The 8,389-nt window shown below is 37.4% G+C and overlaps 1 long non-coding RNA gene across 1 annotated transcript in view; it reads left to right on the forward strand.

Annotated features, from left to right (window-relative positions):
• The first annotated feature begins 7,882 nt into the window (after nucleotides 1-7,882).
• LOC109254577 (uncharacterized) overlaps nucleotides 7,883-8,389 on the forward strand; it is a 1,137-nt gene continuing 630 nt past the window's right edge. Inside the window, exon 1 of the long non-coding RNA XR_002074897.2 lies at nucleotides 7,883-7,923. This is a non-coding gene — a long non-coding RNA (uncharacterized LOC109254577). The remainder of the gene's footprint in view (nucleotides 7,924-8,389) is intronic.

The following is an 8,389-nucleotide window of genomic DNA, read 5'->3' on the forward strand; positions in this document are numbered from 1 at the left end:
TAATCAATCTCTACCAGGATCCAGCTGCAAAGTCAAGAATTCTCCCTCTAGAAGGAAATGATGTCTTCCACAGAGAGCTCCAAAACGCAGGAGCACACTGAATGTGTGGTGTCATACTGTCAACTGATCTACATGATTGAACTAGAGTCTAGAATAGCTGACGAACCAAAGAAGGGTCTTTCCCTCGGCCACATTCAAAGCTGGCACCCATTATGGATGATTTCATAAGTGGGGACAGCCAGCATACCTAACGCAACATGAATTGCCTCCAAAATTCAGAGGCTAATCAGGCACTGTACCTTTCTAGGGGTGGTGAGTACAATGTACAACAGCTTATCGTATGTTCCAGATCACTAGACCCTCAAATACCGGAGTACATTTTCAGGTTTATCTCTATATTAGCTCAGTCACTTATGTTTCTACCATAACATTCTTGTACTTCATGCTCACCAGGTCCTATTATCTTATTCCATCAGTAAGTGGATCAGTGCGATATTCTGTAGAAGGGTGAGATGATCAAGATGCTTAAAGATTTAATTATGATACAAAGATGGAGAATTAGCTTAGCTCTGGGTGAATACAGGAAAGATGCATAACTGTTCCTTCCAGGTAAGAGAAAATTGTTTCTGATGTTCTGTGTTTAATGGGATAGATAAAAACCAATTGTCAGAATGACAGCGCTCAGTCAGGGTTTGTTTTCTCCAAAAAACTGACTGTATCTTGAACAGTAACTGAAATTTGAGTCATTATCTGTTCTTATACAAGCCCTAGCCCTACCTGTTATCAGCTCTGGTCAACCAACCTAGTTAAAAATCAATGTTAGAGAAATTTCCATGGCTGCATCCAAATCTATGATAGTAGCACTAGATCATAAATATTCCAAAATATATAGTATTGATTTTAATCAACATTGGTGAATATGACTTAAGAGGCTTTACCTTGATCCATTCTACCTGAATGGCCCTCATTCCATGGCTCGTGAGTTTTTAGCTAAAAGCTGGGGATGTCCATTCCAAATTTATATGCAACAAATAGAGCCAACCTTTATGATAGATTTGAGTTAAACCTCCATCCCTTGATCCCCATAAGTCTGGTCCCCATAAGTTCCCGGTGGATTAATATAGATACAAGTCTTTGGGTCTAAGAAATGGACTTATACTACCTTTGTGGTATTATGGTAGAGCCATCCCTGAAGTGTACCTGACCTACCCTTCATCCAAGAGATACTAGGCCACAAACAGATTTGGAGTTTAAAATTGAACAAGAGGCAATGGCTTTCCCTTATGGTGATTCCAATCAGGCCTTCATTCTTGAAAGCTGGAGTTTGTTTCTGCATACGTAGGAGGTTTCTATATATCAGTTAGGACCCCAGTGGCCCAGAGAGTTCCTCATCAGCTAGCCATTGCCACAGTTCCTTACAAATAATACGTTTTGATTAACTCCAACTTCACTGCTGTTTATGGCCACCATGTCCATTTAGCCTGGGTCTCTACAGAGTCACACATTCTCCACTGGGTTGAGGGAATTCACATACATGGTCACCATTCCCAACTCTTTCCTCAGGCTGCATGAGACAACCATTTCAGCATTTTTCTGGCATTCTTGTGTTCCTTATGCCCATGTATTTCTTGGCCTTTCCTTGCTAGCATAGTTCAGAGGAGTTGTATAGATTTCAACCGCTAGACCAGTTGTGAGAATTGGCAGCCAACTTCTCATGGGAGTGCAGAGGGATTGCTTCCCAGTAGAGATGGAAGATGAGCTAGACTTAAAAAAAAATACATAGCATCTGGATATCTGTTGAAGTGGAGAGGACATGCACAGAGAGCCACCAAATGTACCCAGGAAAGCCTGTGAGACACTTAGTCCTCAGTTAGAAAACCACCCAACCTGGCTAAAGGGCCAGGTAAGAATGGAGGTCAAAGAAGGAGATAAGATGCCTATTCCACATTGTTAATAATCCTATAAAACTATTTGGAAACCAAATGTCTACTGTCTAGATACTTGCTTAGATAATCGGTTAAAGGCATTTGAAGAGGGAAAAGTGAAGTAAGTTATTAAAGAACCAAAATATGTGCAGTGATGGATGTTAACTGAACTTATTTTGGTGATCATTTTGCAATACGTACATATATTCAGACATTATGTTGTATACCTGATACATATTAAAAAAACAGAAAGAAAGAAAGAAAGAAAGAAAGAAAGAAAGAAAGAAAGAAAGAAAGAAAGAAAACTACTAAGATACCAGAGAATACATGTAGAAGCACTATGGATATGATTAGGAAGAATTAATTGAATGCACTATATATTAACAGTCGATTTTTATTGTGACTATTTTAGGTTCTTAATCCATAATATGGATTTGAGTTTCATATCAGCCTTGAAGTTTCTGAGGCTCCTTTGTTTTCTCTGCGTTTTATTGCTGCCTTTTGTATTCCAGTTAGTGTCTCTGTACTCCTGGGGGTGAAACGGAGCTATTCAGGGATTGAATGGGGTACAATTGTTCTAACATCCTCTTTTTTTCCTCTATCTTTTTTTTTCTGAATTGTTCTTTCACTTGATTATCAATACTCTCTCTTCAGCACTGACTGATGACATCTTTCAAGCAAAAAAAATCTATCATGTGAATGACAGAGATCAGGTATCATTTAGACAAATGTGTGCTTTCTGCAATCAGCAAACCTATTTATAGGAAAAGATAACATACTGACAACTTTATGAACCATTTGGCACATGCTCAGTGGCAAAATTAGTCTTTCTCTTTCAAATTTTAAAGTTATACATTCCTAAGTTACTTTCAAGGGTAATACATCAGTGACTAGGTGAAAGTTAATTTCCTCCACCCTCCAAAGCAATACTTACCGGGTTTGTAGATACCATTAAAGGTTATATACCTTAGAAGAGATGTAGTTTTGTCCTGAGCATTTCATTGTTTCTCCATCATGGGTGGTTTCTCTGATTATTCTTTACAAAAGTGTATTTTGAGTTTCAATTAAATGATTTTTAAACACCTTAAGCATATTGCTGTCTTTATAGAGCATACCGGATTTTGCTTACTTTTGCTGAAAGTATAGTTAAAGAGTATTTAGAGGGCAGAAGTAAATGCCAAGATATCATTAGGTTTTCTCTATACTAGCTAAGAAAGTAAAATTTTTGTTTAGCAAAAGGACAATAGTTCTTTTTGACTCCCGAAGTCAAAATACTATTCAGTCTTAAATCTCCTTGTCCATGGATTCCAACTCAATATTCTAAATTAATAAGAATTACTGTAGTAAGGAAGGAAATTAATGAATCCTGTTTTTATGACCAAAGCTTCAAAGATCCAAACATTATCATTCCACATCTTAAATATTTTACAAGGTAGTTTATCAAATACAACAGTAAGGAATCACTAAAAATTAAATGCTTAGAAATATATATTAGAGGGAAAGAAAAAAAGCATTGATACCATTCAAATACTGAGAAGCATGAAATAAAATGAAACTAAATGCTGAACAGCTCCATATGCCCTGTTATAACTTAGCATTCTTATTTTCAAGACAAATTTCTGCTTTTGATATGCTTGCTGCTAATTTATGAACTACATTTTAAAAAACTACCAACACACTATTTAATTCCCATTTCTACTTATCCAACTATATTCAAACTTCCCAGCCAAGATTTTAATTGATTTTTGTAGTAGCCAGTTGTTAATAGGATAATTTGTCAATACAATAATAAAACAATTGTCTCAATGGCCCTGCTTGCTCAGTTCATCAGATAACAAAGTTGAGTTTTGTTTCATTAATTGAACGCAGGTGTAGGATTTGTTGCATGAAAGATATAAATCCCTGTGGAACTGTGGAAATCTGGGTCAGAGATCACTAAAAAATTAGTTAAGCATGATGGGTCAACAGTGACCCGGACAGGTGTCCCAGCTTTGTTTCTCTGTGTCACTTCCTGTGCTGTTTCTTAAATACTGGTCTGTTGAGGTTGGCCATGCAGGTCAACACATGTCTTTCTGAGTCTGTAGTAAATTAGAAGCCAGGCTAGGATTCTTTATCCTCACAAACACATGATCTTAAACACCCAGATGACATGAACGTCTCAGGGTAAAAAATATTTCGCTATACATTTAACGGTTACAAAGAAACTAGGGAGGATTTTTTTTTTCTTACAGATTAGTGATAATCTAAAAAGAGGGGCAAATACTTTTTCTTTATTGAAAAATAAGGAAAAATAAAGCGTAAGCTATCCGGTCGTACTCAAAAGAGCATACAATTGTTGAAAAAAGGAATTGGTGCTTGTCGAAATACATTCTTTTTTTTAAAACCACCTTTTAAATTACAAAGACCTTTCATATTCCGTAGTTAATCCATAGCCAATTTACTTGCAAATCTTTTTGTTCCATCATGTTTTTAATGAAACTGAAATCTTTTTTTTTTTCCATTTTGGAGTATTGTCTATACTGTCTACATTGTCTATGCTGAGTATTGTTGCCTTAGTGATAACATAGTAAGGTTATTCTTCAAATCTACACAGAAGTTACTACATAACCCAGATTGGAGCAAACCATAATATTGGACACTACAGAGAACACTACTATAAAGACCCTTTCTGAAACTGAAAGCTCATTTAGCGAGTAGACACACATAGAAACCATAGCTTATTTTGTGGCCTTATTCGTGCCTTGCTTCCCTAAAAAAACTGCACATGCACACACATCATATATCTTTTTTTGCTGTTGTTTTTGTTTTGTTATGAAGACAACAATTTTTTAAATAAGTTAAAGGATTCTTTTTTTCAGTTTATTTGTTTATGTTGAGAGAGAGGGGGGAGGGTATGAGCAGGACAGGGGCAGAGAGAAAGAGAGAGAGAGAATCCCAAGCAGGCTCCACACTATCAGCACAGACCTGATGTGTGGCTCCCTCTCACAAACGGTGAGATCATGAACTGAGCCAAAATCAAGAGTCAGTCGCTTAACCGACTGAGCCACCCAGGCATCCCAACTTGGGATGAGTAAGTGTCCGACTCTTGATTTCGGCTCAGGTCATAATATCACGGTTCATGAGATCGAGCCCCATGCTGGGCTCTATGCTGACAGAATGGAGCCTGCTTGGGATTTTCTCTTTCTCTCTGTCCCTTTCCTGCTAGCTGTCTCTCTCTCTGTCTCTGTCTATGTCTCTGTCTCTCTCTCTCTCTTTCTCAAGATAAATGAATAAACTTGAAAGAAAGAGTTCTTAAATCCAAAGATAAGCTTAACTCAAAAAAAAAAGAAAGAAAGAAGAAGAAGAAGACGACAAAGGGATTTAAGGTAGAAAAAGATCAAAATTATATTCCATACAAATAAGCCATCTGTGGGAAAAAAAGCTGAAAGAACTATCGAAGTACTCAAACTAAATCTATTTTAATATCATATTGCAATAATTATTTGTGCTGCATGTTAAGAAGTGCTTATATGCCATTCTAGTTTACCCTGATAGTATCCAATTGGATAAATGTATATATTTTTTCCTACTTGTTATCTTTTGTAGATTCCAAGATGCATAATTTTTCACGTTGAACATCTCTAAACTTGGGATGTATCTCAAAACCACTGTTTTATCAGTTAATGGCAATGTTGTTTTATTGTCTTTTGGGCTCATGCGACAATGGTATGTACTATACCAAGATGACCTCTTGATTCGAGGGAATACAGATGCGAACCAGACATCATTTCTACCATAATACTATCTCACTTGTGCAACACTTTTGAGTGTGTCCACGCATGATCGTATCCAATGATAATGTGTCTGGGAAACTTGACAATCCCATCCTAGACAGGGGAGAGGAAGGGCTAACTCAATAGGATTGACCAGGAGCTGATGCCACAATAGGAGCAAGTGAGTTTTGTTGTTGCATATGCGTACTTGACATCACCAGGTGCCAAAATCAGGGGTAAATTACACAATGCCCCTCGTGTCAAAATGTGCATCTATTTGTCCAAAAGGGTTTATCGACTTTCAGAAAAAAATAATTTTTTTTCAAATAGGACGCTTTCTTAATAGAATCCCCGAACCATCCTAGAGACTGTGTTTAGATGTATGCAAGAGTCTGTTTCCTAGGCTAAAGTCCAGGGCACTCGATTTTGAGGATCCAGGAAAGAACCAAAACGGAGGACCTCTTTCTGTTGAAGACGTGAGTGTTCGTGAAGGGATGGATTTGTCCATCCAAATAGCTTAAAGAGAGTATCGTAGACCAGAAGGAATGTGAGGGAGGAGAACTCACTCAGCATGAAGTTTGATGTTCCATCAAACCTTCCTTGAGCAAACCTTCTTTCTTTGGAAATGATAAAAGTGAAGTCCAATGCCTACAATTGCCCTAAAATTCACTTCTTGTACTGTCATAGTCAAGATGGAGGCTGAGTGGACAAGGCAGCCAGAGAAAAGGGGAGAGGGATATGCTTCTACTTCATTGCTTTACACTAGAGACAGCCGTACCCTCTCAATGGGACCACAAAGAAAATGGTCTGCAAAGGACCCTCCGCTATGCCACAAAAAAGTAAGATTCACTCTTCCGATTGCCCCAAAGTCTAGCAGGTCCGTCAGTCTCAGGAGAAAAAGTAGAAATGAGTACCATCTGGATTTTAGTAATGGGAACTCTCTATGGAAGGCATTTATATATTTGATTTCACAGATGTGCAAGTTAACTCATAGAAAGGTTAAAAGACTTGCCAAAAGTCGGTGTTCCCTTGGCTTGAAAGTGCTAGAAGAAAAACAAAAGGTCATTTTACTCCTAAATTATTGCACTTTTTGCCACGCAGTGCTCTTTACACAATGCCAATTTCGCCTCAACCTTGGAAACCTTTGTATGTATGGGGGGCCCTTTGTTGTGCAGATTACATGTATACAACACTATCTCTGCAGAAAATTTACTGTAAAAGCTTGAAAACAGAGAAAACTTTCCAAATGTCTATCTCTCTGGCTAATTCCTTCTAGTGATTTGGTCAACTGAAAATCAACTCTTAAATTGCAAAGTCATTATTTTAAACTTCAAGTGGATTTTATATCACTTGACCATATTTGTGCTTATGAAGTGAATTTTGATGTACATGCATCATGCATTTCTTAAAGAATGGATATTAAACTTCATTGCCTGAAGTTTAAAAAAAAATCATTTAAAATCACAGTAAGGTCAGTTTTATTGTTACGTACTCAAGTACTCAATGTGCGAATTAAAAATGGACCTGTCGCATTCAGCATTCAAGTTTTTGTCAAGTTCAGTTATTTATCCTGAAGCACGTGTGCTATTAACAAAGGCACTAGACTGGGCATATACGGCGACTGTCACTGTAAAATGGTAGTTGAATAAGAACCTCCTGGCAGGTCTGTCAGATTCTGCATTCCAGGTAACTAGGACCAAACCTCTCTTTTGTCTACATCACCCCGATAATTTTTAGTTAGACCTGGATATCTGGAAGAAGAATTACAGAAGATCAATTGGCCTAAATTACTCAAATTGGTCAACTTTATCCCAAACGCTCCCCAGAAAAATCTCTACCTCTCTAAAATGACTGAAGAAATGCCTAACGTGAGGGGTGCTTGGGTGGCTCAGTCTGTTCAGCCTCTCACTCTTGATTTCATCTCAGATGGTGATCTCAGGGTGGTGGGACTGAGCCCCTGTTGGGCTCCTGTGCTGAGTGTGGAGCCTGCTTCGGATTCTCTCCCTCTCTCCCTTTGCCTCTCTCCCCCGCTTGTACTCTCCCTCTCTCTAAAAGGAAGGAACGAAGGAAGGAAGGAAGGAAGGAAGGAAGGAAGGAAGGAAGGAAGGAAGTCAGTCTAACTTGACCTTGCTGTGAGCTTTTTTCTGAAAGATCTGCTTAGGTGATAATGACCTTCTTTATCTTCCTTGTATTCCTTCCTCACCAGGCTCCTTTTGCAACACTGCTCCGGGTCTAAGAATACTTTGGTAAGTATGTTTGTTCTAATGTAAGCTAGATCGCTTTAGATTTGATGGTCGTTGATGGTTTGAGTCTCAATTCCTGGAAATTAGATAATTTGGCCCCTTTTGGTGAAAATAACATCTCGTAAATAAAGTTTTCCTTTTTTTTTTTTAATTGAATTATTTTCATTATAATTTCTTCAACAAAATATTTTCAAATCTCTTATTTTCAATGCCAGATAACATTCTTGGTTGAGGTCCCCACAGACTGCACAGAGAGAATAGTAACCTAAAGACTCATCTCTTAGAGGCACAAAAGAAATAAATGACCCTACCTATAGGATACAAAAAGTTTGAACTAATTTTGTCCCACTATCAATTTACTATTAATTACTTTTGAAATCTAATTTTATTTATTAATTTTTTAACTTTTTTACCACTAATTTTTATTTTTTACTTAAAAAATTTTTAATGTTTATTTATTTTTGAGAGA

Source organism: Panthera pardus, unplaced genomic scaffold, assembly GCF_024362965.1.
Source record: "Panthera pardus isolate Hobbes unplaced genomic scaffold, ASM2436296v1 HiC_scaffold_25, whole genome shotgun sequence".
Lineage (NCBI taxonomy): Eukaryota > Metazoa > Chordata > Mammalia > Carnivora > Felidae > Panthera > Panthera pardus.